Here is a 26794-nt window from a genome sequence, read left to right on the forward strand (position 1 = left end):
TTTTGCCATGATATTGATGACTACTGATTCCCAATTGAGAAAGAGGAGATAGAATGCTTTTGTGACAACCCCACCCCTAGAGTAACAGTCTAGACAGAAAGCCCTTAGAGAGTACTTCTTAACTATAATTGTTGTGGGAAGACAATCCATTGTGTGTGCCCCATTCTCCCAGTCTGGGTCCTGACTATACAAGAGAGGAGATAGTGAAGTGAATAATAGCCATGTGTGCATTAATTTCTTCCTGTCCTTGACTGTGGGTGATGTGATCAGCTGTCAAAAGTTGCCTTACCCTTGATTGCAACTTGGAACTGTGAGCTAAAATAAACACTTTCTGTCTTAAACTGCATTTGGTCAGGGTATTTTATCACAGTCACAGAAATGAGACAAGTTGTCCTAGTTTGCTTTCTGTTGCTGTAATAAGTACTGACCCAAAGCAACGTGGACAGGAAAGGATCTGTTTGGTTTAGAATTATTACATCACAGCTACCATAGAGGGATGTCTTCTGGGCAGGAACTCAAGCATCAGGAGAAGCAGAAACTGAAGCATAGTCATGTAGAAGGATGCTTACAATTTGGTCCCCTGGCTTGCTTGGTTTGCTTATTTATACAACCCAAGACCACCTGTCAAGAATGACACTAGCCATTGTGGGCTGAACTATCTCACATCAATCACAAATCAAGAAAATGCCCAGTAGACTTGACTACAGGCTAACCTGATAGAGGCAGTTCCTCCTTTGAGGTACCCTTTTCTCTCCCAGGTGAGTTAGTAGTTGTACTCGTTGGTTTTGTGTGTTAACTTGACACAAGCTGGAGTTATCACAGAGGAAGGAGCCTCCATTGAGGAAATGCCTCCATGAAATCCAGCTGTAAGACATTTTCTCAACTAGTGATCAAGAGTAGGAGGGCCCATTGTGGGTGGTGCCATCCCTGGGCTGGTAGTCTTAGGTTCTATAAAAAAGCAAGCTGAGCAAGCCAGAGGAAGTAAACCAGTAAGAAACATTCGCTCCATGGCCTCAGTATCAGCCCTTGTCCCTGACCTGCTTGAGTTCCAGTCCTGACTTCCTTTGGTGATGAACAGCAATGTGGAAGTGTAAGCTGAATAAACCCTTTCTTCCCCAACTTGCTTCTTAGTCATGATGTTTTGTGCAGGGGAATGGAAACTCTGACTAAGACAGTAGTGAATTAACAACACACACACACACACACACACACACACACACACACACACACACACACACACACACTCCTAGGGAGTAGAATGTAAAAATTATTCTAAAAGTTTGTTTTAGGATAAACAGGGCCTAGGGAGATGGCTAAGAGTTCAGAGTACTTGGTATATAAGGTAAGGAGTGGAGTTTGGACCTTTGTACCTATGGAAAAAGCCAGGATTTGCAGTGTGGGTACAGACCTTGCACTGAGAAGACTGGATAGAGATGGTTCTTGGAGCTTGCTGGCTACTAGCCTTGATAAAAAGCCCAAGTTCCAGGTTCAGTGAGAGACCCTGCCTCAAAAGAAATGTGGAGAGTAGTTGAAAAAGACACAACTGTCACCTTTCCATGCTCCTTATCCCCAGCTCAAGGTTGTGCTCCTGTATAACACACACACACACACACACACACACACACACACACACACACTCACACACACACACACACATCACACATCACAAGCAAGAAAAGGATAACAGATATATCGTAAAGATGTTTCTTTTCCCTAGTGTATGAGAAACCTCTGAATTTACTTTCCTTTCCTAGGTAATTAATTAATTAGTTAATTAATTAACTAACTGATTTTTTTTGAGACAGGCTCTCCATTCCTCTGGATAATACAAGAAAGCAAAAAGCCATCACTGATGAGAAGCACCTCATCTTTTGTGTTAAATGGATGCAACTTGTGACTGCTTTGTGAGACGGAAGCTTGGATGTTTGTGCAGGGTGAACATTCCTTTTCTGTTGCTTGGTGGGGTATTCTCCGAGTGGTTTAGATTCATTCAGTTGGCTGTATTTTTATTGATGTTCTGTCTGGGCAGCGTTTTCATGGTTGAAGGGCTATCGAAATCTCCCACTGCCCTTGGATTGTCCATTCCTCCCTCTACTTATGTTAATATTTGCTTTACATGGTTATGTGTTTTCATTTTGTGCACATACATTTACAATGGTTATCTCATAGCAAGTCAGCATCTTATGATGTACTGACTTTTTAGGTCTCTAGTTTTGATTTTAACAGAAAGCTTGCTTTGTCTGACACAAAGTAGATGTAAACATTTGCATGGGAGGTCTTTTTCCCTTTGCTGCTTTCATCCTGTGTTTCATTAAAAGTACACTACATCTCCCAAAAGCATTATGTAATTAGAACTTTCATTTTTAGTTCATTCACTTTTTATTTTCTGACTGGATAATTTAATTCATGTTTTTGAGACAGCATCTCATGGAGCTTAGAGAGGCCTTGAGCTCTTGATCCTCCTGCCTCCACCTTGAAAGGGCTAGCATTATAGATATGCACTAGTACAGTCATCTTTATAGTAATAGACAAGGACTTCCCATGCCGTCATGGGATTTCCCCACTGTTCTGTAGTTTCTCATGCTGTTCTTTATATCTTTTTGACCTCCTTTAGTGATTTGACGCTCCGATTTGTAAAATGACATTCTTTAATCCTCTTTCTCATTATCTTTTGTGTATTAGTTATAAACTTCTTTCTTTGTGGTTTCCAGGAGGCTTATATAAGTTATCTTGCAATAATTTACAAACAGCCTCCACCTACAAGGACCTCAACTAGTTTCCTCTCTACTGGGATGCTAGTTGCACGAATTATACTGTGACCTTTCCCAAGGTACTGGCATGTGGTGCTTGCCATTGGGCTGCTTCGGGGAGCTACCGTTCCTGGGCAGTCACAGAGCCACACAGTTCATAACACTACAGAGTGTTGTGTTGCTCCACTACGATATTTGCCAAGCTTATACACATGTCATCTCACTCTATTTTTGAGACCTACTATGGTTTTGTCAGAGCCTACGTCCTCCTAGCCCCACCCCACCACCACGCTCCTCAAAAATTTAGAAGCAGAAGTTTAGTTTCAACCACATACAAAGTCTACACTTTAGTTTATCCTCTTTCCAGCTTTCATTTCAGTGAAGTCATGGTTTACATCTTTTTATTTTTTTGCTATGCATTGATATTCATTTAATGTGCAAAATAATATGATAGCCCATACATATTTGCCAACCTTTTATAATTATGTTGTCTCCTTGCTCCCAGTATTCATATGTGTTGACCCACTTAGACCGTTACTTTTTTAATGCACAGATTTTCATCACAGTATAGGTCACAAACTGGAACTTAGATCTACTTGTTTGATTTTTTTTAGCAACTTAGTCTCTTTTCAAGTCAGTTTCCAGGTGCCAAGGGACATTGCCATGGTATACTGTCACATGGCTAGTTGGATGCAGAAGACTTGGTACTTACAAAAACTCTTCCAATGTTGCATTTGTCTTCTATGTATTTCCTCGTGTGGTACCCAGATCAAATTAGAACAGTTTTAACTTTGAAACAGTAATTTAAGAAAATCAACTGACCTAGATTAAAAAAAATACTTATTTTCCGAGTTAGTTCAATCCAATTACATTCAACCAGTTTATGCTTACTCAATATGTATTTAACTTGGGATCGGGCACCATTACTGTAATGGGGCCATTGTTAGCACTAAGTTTGTTTAATGGGATTAAGTACTTCAAGTTATTACGTGTGGATAGTTATGTGCTGTAGAACAATAAGAGCATTAGAATAATTGTAACTTCCCTATTTTATATATCAAACAATGATTAATATTACTGTAGCAATAGTTATTCATAATGCTTTATTTTGATGTTGCTTGTTTGATTTTGACACAACATTTCTTCTAGTTCAGGCTGGCTTCTAAATTACTATGTAGTCCAGAAGGACTTTGAATTCCTATCTCTACTTCCCAAGTACTAAAACTGACTACAGGTATGTGTTACCACACCTGGCAAGACTTCCTGATTTTGGAGCTGATAGCGAGTTCTGCATTACCACTGAAGTTTTACCTCATTTTGAATTTATTGCATATGTATTTTTCATTTTATTTTTTAAAGATTTATTTATTTATTATATATAGGTACACTGTAGCTGTCTTCAGACATACCAGAAGAGGACATCAGATCTCATTATAGATGGTTGTGAGCCACTTTGTGGTTGCTGAGATTTGAACTCAGAACCTTTGGAAGAGCAGTGACTGCTCTTAACCACTGAGCCATCTCTCCAGTCCTGCATATGTGTCTTTAAAGCAAGTTTTATACTTTCATTTTCATATTGACAGATGTTGTAGATTTCTACTTGAACGAATTCCTTCAGAAGCTGGGTGTGGACTTGAAAAACCCATGAAGAGGACCAAGATTTTGAAGGTAGGGACTGACAAGATGACTCAGAAAAGCAAAGATTTACCATCAAGACTGACTACTGAATTCAATTCCCAGGACCCACACTGTGGAAAGAGAACAAACTACCACAAGAGTCTTCTGATTTGTACAGGTGCACTGTGGGATCAATACATCCATGTGCCCCTCCCCCCCAATAAAAATAAAGGTAATAAAACAGAAAAGAGTTTAGACCAGTTTAAGCTACACAGCAAAATCTTGTCTCAAAAGAAGATAAAACAAGAAAAGGAACTTTCTTTAGCTTATCTAAAGAGCAAGTTCAATGTTGAATCGCCATGTTAGAGGAGTCTATCTTCCTCAATTTCTGAAAGATTCTTTTAACAGGCATAGTATTCTTAGTTGGCAAATTGTCTACCCCACCCAGAACTTTTATCTTGTTTTTCAACATATGTTTACTCTCTCCTGACCTGCAAATGTTCCACCTCCTCCCATTACCACCCTCCCCCCAACAATCACATTCACTGGGGGTTCAGTCTTGGCAGGACCAAGGGCTTCCCCTTCCACTGGTGCTCTTACTAGGCTATTCATTGCTACCTATGAGGTCAGAGTCCAGGGTCAGTCCATGTATAGTCTTTGGGTAGTGGCTTAGTCCCCGGAAGCTCTGGTTGCTTGACATTGTTGTTCATATGGGGTCTCGAGCTCCTTCAAGCTCTTCTAGTCCTTTCTCTGATTCCTTCAACAGGGGTCCCATTCTCAGTTCAGTGGTTTGCTGCTGGCATTCTCCTATGTATTTGCTGTATTCTGGCTGTGTCTCTCAGGAGAGATCTACATCCGGTTCTGTCAGCCTGCACTTCTTTGCTTCATCCATCTTATCTAATTGGGTGGCTGTATATGTATGGGCTACATGTGGGGCAGGCTCTGAATGGGTGTTCCTTCTGCCTCTGTTCTAAACTTTGCCTCCCTATTCCCTGCCAAGGGTATTCTTGTTCCCCTTTTAAAGAAGGAGTGAAGCATTCACATTTTGGTCATCGTTCTTGAGTTTCATGTGTTCTGTGCATCTAGGGTAATTCAAGCATTTGGGCTAATAACCACTTATCAATGAGTGCAGACCATGTATGTTTTTCTGTGATTGGGTTACCTCACTCAGGATGATATTTTCCAGTTCCGTCCATTTGCCTATGAATTTCATAAAGTCATTATTTTTGATAGGTGAGTAATATTCCATTGTGTAGATATACCACATTTTCTGTATCCATTCCTCTGTTGAAGGGCATCTGGGTTCTTTCCAGCTTCTGGCTATTATAAATAAGGCTGCTATGAATATAGTGGAGCATGTGTCTTTGTTATATGTTGGGGCATCTTTTGGGTATATGCCCAAGAGAGGTATAGCTGGGTCCTCAGGTAGTTCAATGTCCAATTTTCTGAGGAACCTCCAGACTGATTTCCAGAACGTTTGTACCAGTCTGCAATCCCACCAACAATGGAGGAGTGTTCCTCTTTCTCCACATCCTTGCCAGCATTTGCTGTCACCTGAGTTTTTGATCTTAGCCATTGTCACTGGTGTGAGGTGAAATCTCAGGGTTGTTTTGATTTGCATTTCCCTTATGACTAAAGATGTTGAACATTTCTTTAGGTGTTTCTCAGCCATTCGGCATTCCTCAACTGTGAGATCTCACATATGGTAAATATCTGCAAGATGAACAGCATGGGCTGCTCTATTTCAAACTATTACCACTAGATGGAGCCCTAACCATACCAGGACACAATGTAAACTCAGAAATTAATGATATCACACTTTTCAGAAAACTTAGCTCATGAATGCAAAGGGATTTTGAGGGATTATATATGAAATATAAGATGTCAATTGCCATAAAAAATCCACCTGGAAACAAGTGCTGTGATTTCATACATTTAAAGTGGTTTTATCAGGTTAAGCAAGTAATGGTCCCTTTTTTTCCTCTCATCTGGATACAGTTTACTTTTTAAATTGTCTAGGGCCAAGCATAGTGGAACACGTTTGCCATCCTATCTCTTAGGAGGTATTAATTTGAGAATCATGTGGCTTGCATAGCAAGATACCATGTCAAAAATCTGAAAATCAAACACCAAGCAAACAAAAACCTCAATTAAGCTGCTAGTAATTATCTTGTACAAATTGAGTGAGTCAGGGCAGAAAATCACAGTCAAGATAAATTGTATTCTCCTTCACAAATTGAGGTGAATAGTCCAATTATCAACTGTGTGGATGGATTAAAAAAGAGATAATTCGTACAAAGCCAAGGATATGTAGGGTGGTTTTATTTTCCTGTATTTTATAAGGGTATTCTGATGGTTTGTATATGCTCAGCCCAGAGAGTGGCAGGAATAGAAAGTGTGGCCCTGTTGGAGTAGGTGTGTCACTGGGATGGGCTTTAAGACCCTCACCATAGCTGCCTCGAAGTCATTATTCTACTAGCAGCCTTCAGAGGAAGATGTAGAACTCACAGCTTCTCCAGCACCAGGTCTACCTGGATGCTGCCATGTCCCTGCCTTGATGACAGTCGACTGAACCTCTGCACCTTTAAGCCAGCCCCAATTAAATATTGCCTTTTATAAGACTTGCCTTGGTCATGGTGTCTGTTCACAGCAATAAAACCTTAACTAAGACAAGTATACATTTCCTTAGTGAATTACACTGAGATTTTCTTCTTGTATGTATTTGTGTGTGTGGTGTATGTGCATGCATACATGTGAGTATAATATGTTTATGTATATGTGTATATATGTTCATATTTGAGTTTGCAAGCACACCTGTGTGTGTGTGTGTGTGTGTGTGTGTGAGAGAGAGAGAGAGAGAGAGAGAGAGAGAGAGAGAGAGAGAGAGAGAGTTTAAATGGAGAAACCTTTGCCAAGATTTTACAAGCACTAAATGCAACACTAGTGACTTTCTGTGTCAGCTACACAACTATGTATCAAACACCAATTCTTTCTCCTTTGTTTTCCATCTTTTAAAAGAACATCAATTAAACACTATTACAACCAAAATCGGGGCTAAGATGCTGGGGCTTGTGGAAGCAAGAGTGTGTGGTACCTCACTAATTGTGAACTGTGAGATCCTGAAGAGGTCTTAGTGTTCTTATTTGCAAAATGGAAAACCTTGAGTTAAAGCCAGGAACAGAGGCAAAGGCTTGTAGTGACAGCAATTTTGACACTGAGGCAAGAGGACTGCTAAGAATTTGAGACCCATTCTGGGTTACATAGTGGATTCCTATTGAATATTTTAGTGGAGACTCAATACACACCTGTGTACTCCCTCTGTATAGAGGCCTGAAACAGATTGACATAACAATTACACCAAAGTTTGCTTGTTAAATTAGAGTTGATTGGGGGTAATTTTAGGAGCTTGAGTGAGGAGTTGTTTCCTGGAATATTATTAAAGTTACCTGCATCTTCAAGAAGCTTGATTCAATATGGGTGATGACTAATAGGGTTGTATTCCTGGAGCTTCCTCATAATTATCAGGACACTGGACAAGTCTGATAATCTACCAGCTGTCTTGCTCCTGACCCACCCCCTACTACCTCACCAGTTCCTTATTACTGCTATAACCTTCGGGAAGGACATCCAGGAAACTTGTGAGTTTCACCTTTCCAAGACAAATGAAACTTGTTTACGTTAGAGTTTCAAAAGCCTTTCTCCTTCCTGGAAGAAATGGCTCCATTTGGAATGAATTGCTATACTAACAGTCCCAGGCCAGCCACAGCTACAGGGAGACTGTTTCATAAAATAGAAAATAGGTCTTCGAGACACAAATCAGGGATTAAGAGAACTTGCTGTGTCTTCAGATGACTGAGATTTGATTTTTGTTTTTTTTATAACTGAAATTTTTTATATCTAATTCTGATCATAGTTTCCCCACCCTCATTTCTCTGAGATCCTCCCTACTTTCCTACCTATCCAACTCCACGAATCTTTTCCTCTAAGTCTAGGGGACTGGACACTCTCTTTTCACACACACACACACACACACACACACACACACACACACACACACACACAAACAGTAAATAAATAAAATCAGCTTACTTCATTAGTGTCTGTCTGAAGTTCTCCTGACATCTGGTTTTCCAGTACCCAGCAGAGCTCATTAAACTCTGATGACTGAAATTTGGGGCTCTCCTAAACTTTCATTTCCAAATTCTTCCATATTCTTACTGTAATCCAATTCTAATTGCCTACAGTCAGTTTGACATCAGAATAGCTCTTCATAGCTCCTAAGTTTCCTCACGGTTGGGATTATATAATAAGATACTTACAGGAAGAAGGGGTTATTATTTGGTCTGGTTTAGGAGAAAAGAGTCCAGAATAGCAGTAGGGAGTGCATTGATTGTCTCCATTGAATCAGAAGTCTGGAAGCAGAGATATTAATATTGGTACTTAGCTCACTGCTGTGGGGTTACAGGCTTGTACAGGACCTGCCCCTGGGTACAGCTGGTTGGGGAGGTCTGCTGGGGTGGGGAGCTGGGCTGTAAGGAATCCTTGAAATACTCACTGCTCAGGGTGTGGGAGAGTACAATCTGAGATGTGGGAAAGCCTGAATTGGTTCAGGGGTCCCAGGGTCTGGGATGAGGCCAGGGTTGTTGTCGTGTCCACCCCGGCAGGCAAGGAAGACGCAACACAGTTGGATTCTTCTCAACAGCCTTTACTGCAGGACACCTTCATTGTTGACACGGGGACCACGAGTGGCAAATTCGCTCGCCTTATATACACAACAGTATGCTAATAATCTCTCAGGGATTGGTGGGGCACGGGTCACCCCACTATCACCCCACTATCACCCCACTACTTGTCCTCCAGGGATTGGCGGAGAACGAATCACCTCACCAGCATGGTACCGCCCCCTCACTAGCATATTACCAGCCAACTGACACCAGGTGCAAAACCTGCGCATGCGCAGTACTATTGTTTACCATAGGAGGGTGCCGGATCATACAGCTGCCCTGAGGAGGGGACAAGCCTGCGCATGCGCGGTAAGTTGTTTACATTCAGACGGAGCTGGCTGTCGGCGTCATCTTTGTTTTGCCGCGCTGCTCCCTACAGGTTGTGGGATTCTCAGACTCTTGGACATCCAAGTGCTACTCACAGTTGCAAAGAAGAGCAGAGAATGGAGTGGGAGCCCCATGAACTGTGGACAGCATATAGGCTGGGGTGAGTGGGAGGGCTTGTCCCAGCAGAGATGATTGTCCTTAGCATCATGGCTTGGTGGCAGTTGTGGTTGGGAGCAGAGAGAGGCCTTCTATGGGAGATTAGGCGGAAGCTCTGTAGGTGAAGGCCTTCTTCATGGCCCCCTATTGCAGATCTTGGTGAAAAGAGATCATGATTCTAAACAGTTTATTGCCATGGAGGAAAATGAATGCGTAAAACCATATCCTTTTCTCAGTGTGGGCCTGAGATTAAATACCTTCTGCAGGGAGGAATGTCTAGAAGTAAAGATTATTGGCTAAACCCTCTGGGCCTGTAGGTACCTCATTAGATTGGAGAAGACTGTTTTCGGTGCAAGTGACTATGGTCACATCTCTTTTATGTGAGAAGGATGGCATGTGGTACAAGTCAGAAGTCTGGCAGGGAACTGGGAGTCACCTAAACCTCAGGTGCGTGCCTATCGAGTCTACAAGTCTTGACCTGCTCTACCTTACCAAACTTCCTGGCATGGTTTTCTGTCCCCCATACTGTCTCCTCTAAACAGTCCAGGAACACCCCATGAGATGGGGGTAACCACATTCTGCGTGTACATACCCTTGTTATGTTGGCAATGATACGTAATGATTTGTAAAATGGGCGATAAGGAAGCTATCCCAAGAGCTGGCTTACATGGAAGTAATTGTGAACACCTTTAATGCAGTACTTGAGAGACAGAGGCAAGAAGTTCTCTATGAATTTGAAGTCAGCCTTGTCTACACAGGAAATTCCATACCAGCCATACAGTGAGACCATGTTTCAAAACAAGCAAGCAAGCAAACAAACTCTTGTTCTCTGAACCAGAAATATTGCTCTTGGGAATATACCCCAAAGATGCCCCACCATGTCACAGGGGCACATGTTCTACTATGTTCACAGTGGCCTTATTTGTGATAGCCAGAAGCTGGAAATAACCCAGATGTCCCATGACAGAAAAATGTTTACAGAAAACGTGGTACATTTACACAATAGAATACTACTCAGCTATTAAGAATGAGGACATTCTGAGTTTTGCAGGCAAATGGATGGAACTAGAAAATGTCATCCTAAGTGAGGTAACTCAGACCCAAAAGGATATGCATATGTTCTCACCAGTAAGTGGATATTAGCAAAAAAAGGTACAGAATACCCTAGATACAGTCCACAGAACTCAAAAAGTTCAACAAGCTGAAGGGTCCAACTGAGGACACCTTGGTTCCATTTGGGAGGGAGAAGAAAGCAACCACAAGTAAGGAGGGAGGGAGGGACAGGGGAGAGAAAGGGGATGGGGATGGGGGAGAGAGGAGAAAGTGATCTGGTATTGGGTGGGGTAAAATGGCTGAAGCCCTGAGGGCCAGCAGTAAGAAAGGAAACAGGAGACCCTCTAAAATGTACTAGAGACCTGAGAAGTCGGAGACTCTTAGGACTCAAAATGTGTGTGTGTGTGTGGGGGGGGGTAGATGAAAGGCTCTAAGGTGGGGAGAGGGAACTTATTGAATCCACATCCAGCAGAAAGACAGGGCATCAAGTGAGGGATGGGGTTGCTATCCCACAGCCAATGCTCTAACCCATAATTCTTATCTGAAAGAAATGCAAGGATAGAAATGGAGAAGAGCCTGAGGAAAAGAAGGTCCAACAACAGGCCCAAAGTGGGATCCAGCTCAAGGGGAGGCCCCAAGACCTGACACCATTACTGAAGCTATGGGGCACTCACAAAAAGGAACCTACCATGACTGCCCTCTGAAAACCCAACAAGCAGCTGAAAGAGTCAGATGCAGATATTTGCACCCAACCAATGAACAGAAGCTGCTGACCCCTCTGGTTGAATTAGGGAAAAGCCAAAGGAGCTAAGGAGGAGGGCAACCCTGTAGGAGGACCAGCAGTCTCAGTTAACCTGGTTCCCTGAGATCTCTTAAACACCAGATCACCAAACAGACAGCATGCACCAGCTGAGATGAGGCCTCCAACAATATATAGCAGAGGATTCCTGGGTCTGGTTTCAGTCAGAGAAGATGCACTTAATCCTTAAGAGACTGGAGGCCCCAGGAAGTTTAGAGGTCTGTAAAGAAGGGGGTGTGGAATGCTTCAGGGAGCAGGGAGGAGGTATGGGATGTGAAACTCTGGAGTGGGGGATAAAATCTGGAGTGTAAAAATAAATAAATATATAAATAAATAAGTAAATAAAATTAGCCATAAAAGGGATTAAAATAAAAATAACAAAATAAAATATATACTCAAGAATTATCATTCTTTTATAATATGGATTATATAGTGACCATGGTCATATCCACTAAGTATTTTTTTAATTACAGATGAACAGGATTAATTTATTTTTCTTCGTTAATTTTTTCATCAGTTTTTACCATTGAAATAGTAAAAAATATATCAATCATTATTATTACAAATAACATATTCAACTATACATTTTTTTTTATTAACTTGAGTATTTCTTATATACATTTCAAGTGTTATTCCCTTTCCCGGTTTCCGGGCAAACATTCCCCTCCCCCCTCCCCTTCCTTATGGGTGTTCCCCTCCCAACCCTCCCCCCCATTGCCGCCCTCCCCCCATAGTCTAGTTCACTGGGGGTTCAGTCTTAGCAGGACCCAGGGCTTCCCCTTCCACTGGTGCTCTTACTAGGATATTCATTGCTACCTATGATGTCAGAGTCCAGGGTAGTCCATGTATAGTCTTTAGGTAGTGGCTTAGTCCCTGGAAGCTCTGGTTGCTTGGCATTGTTGTACATATGGGGTCTCGAGCCCCTTCAAGCTCTTCCAGTTCTTTCTCTGATTCCTTCAACGGGGGTTCTATTCTCAATTCAGTGGTTTGCTGCTGGCATACGCCTCTGTGTTTGCTGTATTCTGGCTGTGTCTCTCAGGAGCGATCTACATCCGGTTCCTGTCATCCTGCACTTCTTTGCTTCATCCATCCTGTCTAATTGGATGGCTGTATATATATGGGCCACATGTGGGTCAGGCTCTGAATGGGTGTTCCTTCAGTCTCTGTTTTAATCTTTGCCTCTCCCTTCCCTGCCAAGGGTATTCTTTTTCCTCATTTAAAGAAGGAGTGAAGCATTCACATTTTGATCATCCGTCTTGAGTTTCGTTTGTTCTAGGGATCTAGGGTAATTCAAGCATTTGGGCTAATAGCCACTTATCAATGAATGCATACCATGTATGTCTTTCTGTGAGTGGGTTAGCTCACTCAGGATGATATTTTCCAGTTCCAACCATTTGCCTACGAATTTCATAAACTCCTTGTTTTTGATAGCTGAGTAATATTCCATTGTGTAGATGTACCACATTTTCTGTATCCATTCCTCTGTTGAAGGGCATCTGGGTTCTTTCCAGTTTCTGGCTATTATAAATAAGGCTGCGATGAACATAGTGGAGCACGTGTCTCTTTTATATGTTGAGGCATCTTTTGGGTATATGCCCAAGAGCGGTATAGCTGGATCCTCAGGCAGTTCAATGTCCAATTTTCTGAGGAACCTCCAGACTGATTTCCAGAATGGTTTTACCAGTCTGCAATCCCACCAACAATGGAGGAGTGTTCCTCTTTCTCCACATCCTCACCAGCATCTGCTGTCACCTGAATTTTTGATCTTAGCCATTCTCACTGGTGTGAGGTGAAATCTCAGGGTTGTTTTGATTTGCATTTCCCTTATGACTAAAGATGTTGAACATTTCTTTAAGTGTTTCTCAGCCATTCGGCATTCCTCAGCTGTGAATTCTTTGTTTAGCTCTGAACCCCATTTTTTAATAGGGTTATTTGTTTCCCTGCGGTCTAACTTCTTGAGTTATTTGTATATTTTGGATATAAGGCCTCTATCTGTTGTAGGATTGGTAAAGATCTTTTCCCAATCTGTTGGTTGCCGTTTTGTCCTAACCACAGTGTCCTTTGCCTTACAGAAGCTTTGCAGTTTTATGAGATCCCATTTGTCGATTCTTGATCTTAGAGCATAAGCCATTGGTGTTTTGTTCAGGAAATTTTTTCCAGTGCCCATGTGTTCCAGATGCTTCCCTAGTTTTTCTTCTATTAGTTTGAGTGTATCTGCTTTGATGTGGAGGTCCTTGATCCACTTGGACTTAAGCTTTGTACAGGGTGATAAGGATGGATCAATCTGCATTCTTCTACATGTTGCCCTCCAGTTGAACCAGCACCATTTGCTGAAAATGCTATCTTTTTTCCATTGGATGGTTTTGGCTCCTTTGTCAAAAATCAAGTGACCATAGGTGTGTGGGTTCATTTCTGGGTCTTCAATTCTATTCCATTGGTCTATCTGTCTGTCTCTGTACCAATACCATGCAGTTTTTATCACTATTGCTCTGTAATACTGCTTGAGTTCAGGGATAGTGATTCCCCCTGAAGTCCTTTTATTGTTGAGGATAGCTTTAGCTATCCTGGGATTTTTGTTATTCCAGATGAATTTGCAAATTGTTCTGTCTAACTCTTTGAAGAATTGGATTGTTATTTTGATGGGGATTGTATTGAATCTGTAGATTGCTTTTGGTAAAATGGCCATTTTTACTATATTAATCCTGCCAATCCATGAGCATGGGAGATCTTTCTATCTTCTGAGGTCTTCTTCAATTTCTTTCCTCAGTGTCTTGAAGTTCTTATTGTACAGATCTTTTACTTGCTTGGTTAAAGTCACACCGGGGTACTTTATATTATTTGGGTCTATTATGAAGGGTGTCGTTTCCCTAATTTCTTTCTCGGCTTGTTTCTCTTTTGTATAGACGAAGGCAACTGATTTATTTGAGTTAATTTTATACCCAGCCACTTTGCTGAAGTTGTTTATCAGCTTTAGTAGTTCTGTGGTGGAACTTTTGGGATCACTTAAATATACTATCATGTCATCTGCAAATAGTGATATTTTGACCTCTTCTTTTCTGATCTGTATCCCCTTGATCTCCTTTTGTTGTCTGATTGCTCTGGCTAGAACTTCAAGAACTATATTGAATAAGTAGGGAGAGAGTGGGCAGCCTTGTCTAGTCCCTGATTTTAGTGGGATTGCTTCAAGTTTCTCTCCATTTAGTTTAATGTTAGCAACTGGTTTGCTGTATATGGCTTTTACTATGTTTAGGTATGGGCCTTGAATTCCTATTCTTTTCAGGACTTTTATCATGAAGGGGTGTTGAATTTTGTCAAATGCTTTCTCAGCATCTAATGAAATGATCATGTGGTTCTGTTCTTTCAGTTTGTTTATATAATGGATCACGTTGATGGTTTTCCGTATATTAAACCATCCCTGCATGCCTGGGATGAAGCCTCCTTGATCATGGTGGATGATTGTTTTGATGTGCTCTTGAATTCGGTTTGCCAGAATTTTATTGAGTATTTTTGCGTCGATATTCATAAGGGAAATTGGTCTGAAGTTCTCTTTCTTTGTTGGGTCTTTGTGTGGTTTAGGTATAATAGTAATTGTGGCTTCATAGAAGGAATTCGGTAGGGCTCCATCTGTTTCAATTTTGTGGAATAGTTTGGATAATATTGGTATGAGGTCTTCTATGAAGGTTTGATAGAATTCTGCACTAAACCCGTCTGGACCTGGGCTCTTTTTGGTTGGGAGACCTTTAATGACTGCTTCTATTTCCTTAGGAGTTATGGGGTTGTTTAACTGGTTTATCTGTTCCTGATTTAACTTCAATACCTGGTATCTGTCTAGGAAATTGTCCATTTCCTGAAGATTTTCAAGTTTTGTTGAATATAGGTTTTAATAGTAAGATCTGATGATTTTTTGAATTTCCTCTGAATCTGTAGTTATGTCTCCCTTTTCATTTCTGATTTTGTTAATTTGGACGCACTCTCTGTGTCCTCTCGTTAGTCTGGCTAAGGGTTTATCTATCTTGTTGATTTTCTCAAAGAACCAACTTTTGGTTCTGTTGCTTCTTTCTATGGTCCTTTTTGTTTCTACTTGGTTGATTTCAGCTCTGAGTTTGATTATTTCCTGCCTTCTACTCCTCCTGGGTGTATTTGCTTCTTTTTGTTCTAGAGCTTTTAGGTGTGCTGTCAAGCTGCTGACATATGCTCTTTCCTGTTTCTTTCTGCAGGCACTCAGCGCTATGAATTTTCCTCTTAGCACAGCTTTCATTGTGTCCCATAAGTTTGGGTATGTTGTACCTTCATTTTCATTAAATTCTAAATGTTTTTAATTTCTTTCTTTATTTCTTCCTTGACCAGGTTATCATTGAGTAGAGCATTGTTCAATTTCCACGTATATGTGGGCATTCTTCCCTTATTGTTATTGAAGACCAGTTTTAGGCCGTGGTGGTCCGATAGCACGCATGGGATTATTTCTATCTTACTGTACCTGTTGAGGCCCGTTTTTTGACCAATTATATGGTCAATTTTGGAGAAAGTACCATGAGGAGCTGAGAAGAAGGTATATCCTTTTGCTTTAGGATAGAATGTTCTATAAATATCCGTTAAGTCCATTTGGCTCATGACTTCTCTTAGTCTTTCGACATCACTGTTTAATTTCTGTTTCCATGATGTGTCCATTGATGAGAGTGGGGTGTTGAAATCTCCCACTATTATTGTGTGAGGTTCAATGTGTGTTTTGAGCTTTAGTAAGGTTTCTTTTACGTATGTAGGTGCCCTTGTATTTGGGGCATAGATATTTAGGATTGAGAGTTCATCTTGGTGGATTTTTCCTTTGATGAATATGAAGTGTCCTTCCTTATCTTTTTTGATGACTTTTAGTTGGAAATTAATTTTATTTGATATTAGAATGGCTACTCCAGCTTGCTTCTTCTGACCATTTGCTTGGAAAGTTGTTTTCCAGCCTTTCACTCTGAGGTAGTGTCTGTCTTTGTCTCTGAGGTGTGTTTACTGTAGGCAGCAGAATGCAGGGTCCTCGTTGCGTATCCAGTTTGTTAATCTATGTTTTTATTGGGGAGTTGAGGCCATTGATATTGAGAGATATTAAGGAATAGTGATTATTGCTTCCCGTTATATTCATATTTGGATGTGAGGTTATGTTTGTGTGCTTTCATTCTCTTTGTTTTGTTGCCAAGACGATTAGTTTCTTGCTTCTTCTAGGGTATAGCTTGCCTCCTTATGTTGGGCTTTACCATTTATTATCCTTTGTAGTGCTGGATTTGTAGAAAGGTATTGTGTAAATTTGGTTTTGTCATGGAATATCTTGGTTTCTCCATCAATGTTAATTGAGAGTTTTGCTGGATACAGTAACCTGGGCTGGCATTTGTGTTCTCTTAGGGTCTGTATGACATCAGTCCAGGATCTTCTGGCCTTCATAGTTTCTGGCGAGAAGTCTGGTGTGATTCTGATAGGTCTGCCTTTATATGTTACTTGACCTTTTTCCCTTACTGCTTTTAATATTCTTTCTTTATTTTGTGCGTTTGGTGTTTTGACAATTATGTGATGGGAGGTGTTTCTTTTCTGGTCCAATCTATTTGGAGTTCTGTAGGCTTCTTGTATGTCTATGGGTATCTCTTTTTTTAGGTTAGGGAAGTTTTCTTCTATGATTTTGTTGAAGATATTTACTGGTCCTTTGAGCTGGGAGTCTTTACTCTCTTCTATACCTAATATCCTTAGGTTTGATCTTCTCATTGAGTCCTGGATTTCCTGTATGTTTTGGACCAGTAGCTTTTCCCACTTTACATTATCTTTGACAGTTGAGTCAATGATTTCTATGGAATCTTCTGCTCCTGAGATTCTCTCTTCCATCTCTTGTATTCTGTTGGTGAAACTTGTATCTACAGCTCCTTGTCTCTTTTGGTTTTCTATATCCAGGGTTGTTTCCATGTGTTCTTTCTTGATTGCTTCTATTTCCATTTTTAATTCCTTCAACTGTTTGATTGTGTTTTCCTGGAATTCTTTCAGGGATTTTTGTGTCTCCTCTCTATGGGCTTCTACTTGTTTATTTATGTTTTTCTGGAATTCTTTCAGGGATTTTTGTGTCTCCTCTCTATGGGCTTCTACTTGTTTATTTATGTTTTCCTGGAATTCTTTCAGGCATTTTTGCGATTCCTCTCTGTAGGCTTCTACTTGTTCTCTAAGGGAGTTCTTCACGTCTTTCTTGAAGTCCTCCAGCATCATGATCAAGAATGATTTTGAAACTAGATCTTGCTTTTCTGGTGTGTTTGGATATTCCATGTTTGTTTTGATGGGAGAATTGGGCTCCGATGGTGCCATGTAGTCTTGGTTTCTGTTGCTTGGGTTCCTGTGCTTGCCTCTCGCCATCAGATTATCTCTAGTGTTACTTTGTTCTGCTATTGCTGACAGTGGCTAGACTGTCCTATAAGCCTGTGTGTCAGGAGTGCTGTAGACCTGTTTTCCTCTCTTTCAGTCAGTTATGGGGACAGAGTGTTCTGCTTTCGGGCGTGTAGTTTTTCCTCTCTACAGGTCTTCAGTTGTTCCTGTGGGCCTGTGGCTTGAGTTCACCAGGCAGCTTTCTTGCAGCAGAAAATTTGGTCTTACCTGTGGTCCCGAGGCTCAAGTTCGCTCGTGGGGTGCTGCCCACGGGCTCTCTGCAGCGGCAGCAACCAGGAAGACCTGTGTCGCCCCTTCCGGGAGCTTCAGTGCACCAGGGTTCCAGATGGTCTTTGGCTTTTTCCTCTGGCGTCCGAGATGTGTGTGCAGAGAGCAGTCTCTTCTGGTTTCCCAGGCTTGTCTGCCTCTCTGAAGGTTTAGCTCTCCCTCCCACGCGATTTGGGTGCAGAGAACTGTTTATCCGGTCTGTTTCCTTCAGGTTCCCGAGGTGTCTCAGCAACTATACATGTTTTTAACAGCAATAAACACTAATTATTAAATCTAATTAGGACAGATATTACATAAAGAAATATGATATAAAGGCATTCAGACACACACCTTGCTATTTTTTTTTACTCTTTATTAACTTGATTATTTCTTATTTACATTTCTATTGTTATACCCTTCCCCGGTTTCCAGGCCAACATCCTCCTAACCACTCCCCCTCCCCTTCTATATGGGTGTTCCCCTCCCCATTCTTCCCCCATTACCGCCCTGCCCCCAACAATCACGTTCACTGGGGTTTCAGTCTTGGCAGGACCAAGCACACCTTGCTTTTTTAAAAATACATTAAGGCAATGCCAGTGGAAATACACTCTTTAGAGCTGATTATCATAATTAAAGGAAAGGTTTAGGGTACAGGGTCATTCTCGCACACTGGCTCTGTCATTATTTTAAGTCTGTATGATGACAAGTGAAATCACATTGTGATTCTTCATGATCCCCTGTGGGTCGTGTGGAGAGCAATGCACTGTGATGGAATAATATACTACTCATCTATTTTAAAAATATTTTTTATTTGATAGTTTCTGTATTTACATTTCAAATGTTATCCAACAGCTCACCTTCTTAAAATATATTTTCATAATAATGTTATTCAGAATACAAAAATCAGTTTCACAGAGAATATATTCCTGGAAGCCCTGTTCCAAGAAGAGATTTTAAAGTAACTCCAGCAAATTTAGATTACTCATTTTAAAGTTTATTCAAAAGGAATCAAAGGATAGCATGGTATCATCTCTTCATGAATAATTTTAATAATTTATATTGCAAGGTATGATTTAGTTTTTTTATTGCTTAATGAGATAAGTAGACTCTGATTCCATACATTTTCTTTGAGCAGATTTTATTTTAGAATGAAAAATTCAGAATATTTTCCACACTTTATTAGGTGTTTCAAAAATAAACTTGGCAGTTATACATTGAGTGAAGCATCCACTTTTTAGTGACTATTATTAAATTTTGAAACATAACTATTTGTACTTCCTGTAATTTATAATTCTAACTTCTCACATTTGTTATTATTTAAATTTTAACATAAAAATATTGTTTAACATTTTTATATCAACTATTGGATAATTAAGACAATCAAATAAGTTAATTTGACTTTTTGCCATTTTGTTTATAATTGTGTCAAATTTAGATCATATTAATACTGTAGTACTTTTTTCAACTGAGTATTTGCTTTAAAAAAAACATTAAGTAATGCCAATATTACAAATAGCTTTGTTTCATCACTTCATAAAAGTAATGGCAAATCACTTTCTTTCTTTCTTTCTTTCTTTCTTTCTTTCTTTCTTTCTTTCTTCCTTCCTTCCTTCCTTCCTTGCTTCCTTCCTTTCTTTCTTTCTTTCTTTCTTTCTTTCTTTCTTTCTTTCTTTCTTTCTTTCTTTCTTTCTTTCTTTCTTTCTTTACATTCCAGATTTTATTTCCCTCCCGGTACATCGTCCAACTGTTCCACATTCCATACCTCCTCCCTGCTACTCTTTCTCCATGAGGATGTCTCCACCCCACCCACCCCACCAGACCTCTAAACTCCCTGGGGCCTCCAGTCTCTTTAGGGTTAGGTGCATCTTCTCTGACAGAATCCAGACCTAGCAGTCTTCTCCTGTATATGTGTTGGGGTCCTCATATCAGCTGGTATATGCTGCCTGGTTGGTAATCTAGTGTCTAAGAGATCTCTGGGGTCCAGGTTAATTGAGACGGCTGGTCCTCCTACAAGGTTGCCCTCCTCAGTTTCTTCCAGCTTTTCCGCACAAGGGCTATATCTACAAGTACCACAAGGTGGCATCTGGACATCATGTATGACTAGAAAAATCAGTCTCTGTAGCCTTGGAAAATGTCCAGTGAGCTGAAAGTACTGTAGACTTTTTCCTCAGTCGTCACAAGAGACAAGAGTTTAAACACTATGCTTAGTTATACACATTTGATTTTCCCGATTTTGCTTTTAACTCTTCCCTTGTTAAGTGCACTTTTTTTTGGGGTCAAATTTTATTTTAAAAAAGGTTGATTTTACCAAGTCCTCAAGCTGGCAACTTACTGTCAGCTGACTATTTAACTTCTTGAAAAAACCAGCTTTCATCGTCAGAATCTGCGTTATAAACTAAGTTATACTATTCTGGCTTCTACTGCCTCCTCTTCTTCTTCCTCCTCCTCTTTTTCCTTCTCCTTCTATTAAACTGGGTCTATGTAGTTCTATGTACCAAGATTGCCTGGCATGTGTCCTGTAAACAAGGCTGTCCTTGAACTCACAGAGATCTGCTTGCCTTTGCCTTCTGAGTGCTGGAATTAAAGGCATGAGCTACCTTAGTCTGATTCTTTTCCCACTCAGACTAGCTTTCAAGGTTTCCAGTGAGCTCACTTAGTGTCAAGATGAACCAGCAATATTTTATAAATTTGCAAACTTCATTGATAGGACATGTGTGTTAATTAATCACAAACCTGGTTTGCATAGGAAGTTAGAACTAGCGTTCACTTTGATAACTAGAACCCTCTAGCATAACATAACTTTTCTGAAAATATTGTAAGATAGGAAATACTGTCTTAAAAGTGACAAACATTCATATTTCTGAAAACATGAGAATTTACACATATAAGCATTTTAGGCATGAGCCGCATTTGGCGCTGTTATATACCCTCTTTTGGAAACACTGCTAACACGATTTGGTGCATTGTTGTTACCTAGATATGTTTGTATCTGTTGGGTACTTTCTTCCTCCCTCCTCCCCCCCTCCTCCCACATCTATTTCTTCTCTACCTTCTCCGTCTCTCTGCAGGTTCTCATGTAGCACAGCATGGCTTCATACTCTACATACCAAGGAATAGTGATCTTGAATCTTCAGATTTTACTTTCACCTCCCAAGTACTGGGATAACAAGGGTACAGGCACTTTTAGGTTGTTTCAGTTTAATGTATTTTATTAGTTTTTTTTTCTTTTTTGCTCAGCAACTTCCTTGTATGATGAAACCTATAGAATTTTGTAACAAAAGGCGCTGTCTGCTCACCACACTAATGTATAGGAACCTAGAGACAACTTCATTCATTGCTTTTAATCAAGAGACAAGATCCGTTGGATACTAATCTAGAGAAAAAGGAATTGGGCAAAGGGTGTCTTGCACTGAGATTCCTTCCACCCAGATTGAAAAATTTTTTATTGAATTTTTTAAATTTGTATTTCAAATGTTATTCCCTTTCCTGGTTTCCCATTCATAAACCCCATATCCCACCCCCTTCCCCTTCTTGTATGAGTGTGTCTCCCACCTAACCATCCACTCTTTCCCACCTCCCTGCCCTGGAGGGTCCAGCCTTGACAGGACCAAAAGTTTCTCCTCCCATTGGTGCCCAACAAGGCCATCCTCTGCGACATAAAGAGCTGGAGTCACACATCTCTCGATGTGTGCTCTTTGGATGATGGTTTAGTCCCCAGGAGCTCTGGTTGGTTGGTATTGTTGTTCTCATGGGGTTGCAATTCCCTTCAGTTCCTTCAATTCTTTCTCTAACTACTCCACTGTGGACCTTGTTTTCAGGTCTATGGTTGGCTGATAGCTTTAGCCCCTGTTTTTGTCGTGCTGTGGCAGAGTCTCTCAGGAGACAGTGATATCAGGCTCCTGTCAGCATGCACTTCTTGGCATCAGCAATATTGTTTGGATTTTGTGGCTGTATGTGTATGGGCTGGATCCCCAGGTGGGGCAGTCTCTGAATGGCCATTCCTTCAGTCTCTGCTCTAACCTTTGTCTCCATATCTCCTCCTATGAATATTTTTGTTCCCCCTTTTAAGAAGGACTGAAGCATTCACACTTTAGTCACCCTTCTTCTTGAGCTTCATGTGGTCTGTGGATTGTACCTTGGGTAAGCCGAGCTTTTGGGCTAATATTCACTTATCAGTGAGTGCATATCGTGTGTGTGTGTGTGTGTGTGTGTGTGTGTGTGTGTGTGTGTGTGTGTGAGAGAGAGAGAGAGAGAGAGAGAGAGAGAGAGAGAGAGAGATTGAGTTACCTCAGTCAGGATGATATTTTCTAGTTCCATCCATTTGCCTATGAATTCCATGAAGTCATTGTTTTTGATAGCTGAGTAGTATTCCATTGTGTAGATGTATCATATATTCTGTATTCATTCATCTGTTGAGGGACATCTGAGTTCTTTCCAGCTACTGGCTATTATAAATAAGGCTGCTATGATCATAGCGGAGTATGTGTCCTTATTATATGTTGGAGCATCTTTTGGGTATATGCCCAGGAGTGGAATAGCTGGGTCATCAGATAGTATTATGCCAAATTTTCTGAGGAACCTCCAGACTGATTTCCAAAGTGGTTGTACCAGCTTGCAATCCCACCAACAATGAAGGAGTTGTTACTCTTTCTCCACACCCTCACCAGCATATCCAATCACTAGAGCTTTTTTTATTGGATATTTTTATTTACATTTCAGCTGTTATTTCCTTTCCTGGTTTCCTGTCCATAAGCCCCCATCCCCTCCCATTCCCCTTCTTCTATATGGGTGTTCCCTTGCCTATCTACACCTCTTTTCAGCCTCCTAGCATTCCCTCACACTGAGGGTCCAACCTTGACAGGACCAAGGACTTCTTCTTCCTTTGGTGCCCAACAAGGCCATCCTCTGCTACATACGCAGTTTAGGCCATGGGTCAGTCCACCTATAATATCTGGGTAGTAGTTTAGTCCCTGCGAGCTCTGGTTGGTTGGCATTGTTCTTCTTATGGGGTTGCAAGCCCCTTCAGCTCTTACGATCCTTTCTCTAATTCCTCTAATGGAGGTCCCATTCTCAGTTCAATGGTTTGCTAATTGCATTTGCTTCTGTATTAGACATGCTCTGGCTGTGTCTCTCAGGAGAAACCTACATCTGGTTCCTGTCAGAATCAATTTCTTAACTTCATCAATCTTACCTAATTTTGGATGGATGGATATACATATGGGGCAGGCTCTGAATGGCTGTTCCTTCAGTCTGTGTTCCAAACTTTGTCTCCATATCCCCTCCTATGAATATTTTTGTTCCCCCTTTTAAGGAGTGAAGCATCCACACTATGATCATCCTTATTCTTTGATTTTTTTTTTCAGAGCTGGGGACCGAACCCAGGGCCTTGCGCTCGCTAGGTAAGCGCTCTACCACTGAGCTAAATCCCCAACCCGGTCATCCTTATTCTTGAGCTTCATGTGGTTTGTGGATTGTATCTTGGGTAACTTGAGCTTTTGGGCTAATATCTACCTATCAGTGAGTGCATACCATGTGTGTTTTTCTGTGGTTGGGTCCTCACTCAGGATGATATTTTCCAGTTCCATCCATTTGCCTATGAATTCCATGAAGTCATTGTTTTTGATAGCTGAGTAGTATTCCATTTTGTAGGTGTACCATATTTTCTGTATTCATTCTTCTGTTGAAGGGTATCTGGGTTTTTTCTAGCTTCTGACTATTATAAATAAGGCTGCTATGAACATAGTGGAGCATGTGTCTTTGTTGTATGTTCGAGCATCTTTTTGATATATCCCAGGAGTGGAATAGCTGGGTTGTCAGGTAGTGGAATGTCCAATTTTCTGAGGAACCTCCAGACTGATTTCCAGAGTGGTTGTACCAATTTGCAATTCCATCAACAATGGAGGACTGCTCCTCTTTCTCGACATCCTCACCAGCATCTGCTGTTGCCTGAGTTTTTTATCTTAACCATTCTGACTGATGTGAAGTTCAATATCAGGGTTGTTTTGATTTGTATTTCCCTGATGATTAAGGATGTTGAACATTTCTTTAATGGTGCTTCTCAGTCATTCAATATTCCTCAGCTGAGAATTCTTTGTTTAGCTCCACACCCCATTTTTTAATAGGGTTATTTGGCTCGCTGGAATCTAACTTCTTGAGTTCTTTGTATATATTATATATTAGCCCTCTGTTGGATGTAGGATTGATAAAGATCTTATTCTAATCTGTTGGTTGCCATTTTGTCCTACTGACAGTGTCCTTTGCCTTACAGAAGTAATTTTATGAGGTCCCATTTGTTGATTCTTGAACTTAGACACAAGCCATTGGTGTTCTGTTCAGGAAACTTTCCCCAGTGCCCATGTGTTTGAGACTCTTCCCCACTTATTCTTCTACTAGTTTGAGTGTATCTGGTTTGATGTGGAGGTGCTTGACCCACCTGGACTGGAGCATTATACAGGGTGATAACAATGGATTGATTTGCATTCTTGTACATACTGACCTCAAGGTGAACCAGCACCATTTGTTGAAAATGCTATCTTTTTTTCTACTGGATGGTTTTAGCTTAATTTTCAAAGGTCAAGTGACCATAGGTGTGTGAGCTCATTTCTGAGTCTTCAATTATATTCCACTGATTTATCTGCCTGTCTCTGTACCAATACCATACAGTTTTTTTTTAAAATCACTATTGCTCTGTAATACTGCTTGAGGTCAGGAATGCTGAATCTCCTAGAAGTTCTTTTATTGTTCAGGATAGTTTTCACTGTTCTGGGTTTTTTGTTGTTCCAAATGAATTTAGAAATCGCTCTTTCTAACTCCTTAAAGAATTCAGTTGGAATTTTGTTGGGGATTGCATTGAATCTATAGTTTGTTTGTTTTGGCAAGATGACTATTTTTATAATACTAATCCTGCCAATCTATGTGCATGGGAGATCTTTCCATCTTCTGAGATCTTCTTCAATTTCTTTCTTCAGAGACTTGAAGTTTTTGTCATACAGATCTTTCACTTGGTAAGAATCACACCAACATATTTTATGTTATTTGTGACTATTGTGAAGGGTGTCATGTCCCCAATTTATTTCTCAGCCTGTTTAGCCTTTGAGTAGAGGAAGGCTACTTATTTGTTTGAGTTAATTACATATTCAGCTACTTTGCTGAAGTTGTTTATCAGGCTTAGCAGTTCTTTGGTTGAACTTTTAGGGTCACGTAAGTATATTATCATATTATCTGCAAGTAGTGATATTTTGACTTCTCCCTTTCCAATTTGCATCCTATGACATCCTTTTGTTTTCTGATTGCTCTGGCTAGGACTTCGAGTACTATATTGAATAAGTAGGGAGAAAGTGAACAGCCTTGTCTAGTCTCTGATTTTAGTGGGATTGCTTCAAGTTTCTCTCCATTTAGTTTGATGTTGGCTACTGGTTTGCTGCATATTGTTTTTACTATGTTTAGGTATGGGCCTTAAATTCCTGATCTTTCCAGGACTTTTATCATGAAGGGGTGTTGAATTTTGTCAAATGCTTTCTCAGTATCTAATGAGATGATCATGTGGTTTTTTTTCTTTGAGTTTGTTCATGTAGTGAATTACATTGATGGATTTCTGTATACCATAACATCCCTGCATCCCTGGGATGAGGCCTACTTGATCATGATGGATGATCGTTTTGATGTGTTCTTGGATTAGGTTTGGGAGAATTTTATTGAGTATTTTTGTGTTGATATTCATAAGAGAAATTGGTCTGAAGTTTTCCTTCTTTGTTGGGTCTTTGTGTGACTTAGATATAAGTGTGATTGTGTCTTCACAGAAGAAATTTCATAGTGTTCCTTCTGTTTCTCTTTTGTGAAAGTATTGGTATTAGGCCTTCTATGAAGGTCTGTTAGAATTTTCCTCTAAACTCAAGAGGTCCTGGGAGTTTTTGTTTGGGAGACTTATAATACCTGTTTCTATTTCTTTAGGACTTATAAGACGGTTTAGGTAGTTTATCTAATCCTTTTTTTTAACTTTGGTACCTGGTATCTTTCTAGAAAATTGTCCATTTCTTGCATATTTCCCAGTTTTCTTGAACATAGGCTTTTGTAATAGGATCTGATGATCTTTTTTGAATTTCCTCAGATTCTGTTGTTATGTTTCCCTTTTCAGTTCTGATTTTGCTAATTTGGATACTCTCTATGTGCCCTCTGGTTAGTCTGGCTAAAGGTTTCCCTATCTTCTTGATTTTCTCAGCAAACCACCTTCTGGTTTTGTTGATTCTTTGTATAGTTCTTTTTGCATCTGCCTCATTGATTTCAATCCTGATTTTGATTATTTCTTACTTTCTACTCCTTTTGGGACTATTTGCAGTTTTTGTTCTAGAGCTTTTAGGTGTGCTGTCAAGCTGCTAGTGTATCCTCTCTTCAGTCTCTTTTTGGAGGCACTCAGAGCTATGAGTTTTACCTCTTAGCTCTGCTTTTATTGTGTCCCTTAAATTTGGGTATATGTACCTTCAATTTCATTAAATTATAAAACGTCTTTAGTTTCTTTCTGCATTTCTTCCTTGACTAAGTTATCATTGAGTAGATTGCTGTTCAACTTACATGTTTATGTGGACTTTCTATCATTCTTTTTGTTATTGAAGACCAGCCTTTATCCATGGTGATCTGATAGGCTGCATGGGATTATTTCTATCATCTTGAATTTTTTGATTCCTGTTTTGTGACCCATTATGTGTTCAATTTTCGAGAAGGTA

At 40.3% G+C, this 26794-nt stretch overlaps 1 protein-coding gene across 5 annotated transcripts in view; it reads left to right on the forward strand.

The window, feature by feature from the left end:
• The first annotated feature begins 9326 nt into the window (after window positions 1–9326).
• Window positions 9327–26794, forward strand: part of Lpal2 (lipoprotein(a) like 2) — a 57047-nt gene continuing 39579 nt past the window's right edge. For 2 of the 5 annotated variants that reach the window (XM_087659369.1, XM_087659368.1), the window contains exon 1: window positions 9408–9578. The gene's annotated coding sequence lies outside the window, so the exon portion shown is untranslated. The other 3 variants (NM_001430333.1, NM_001109578.2, XM_087659370.1) reach the window with 2 other exon arrangements.

This window comes from Rattus norvegicus, chromosome 4 (assembly GCF_021556685.1).
Source record: "Rattus norvegicus strain SHRSP/BbbUtx chromosome 4, alternate assembly SHRSP_T2T, whole genome shotgun sequence".
Classification (NCBI taxonomy): Eukaryota; Metazoa; Chordata; class Mammalia; order Rodentia; family Muridae; genus Rattus; species Rattus norvegicus.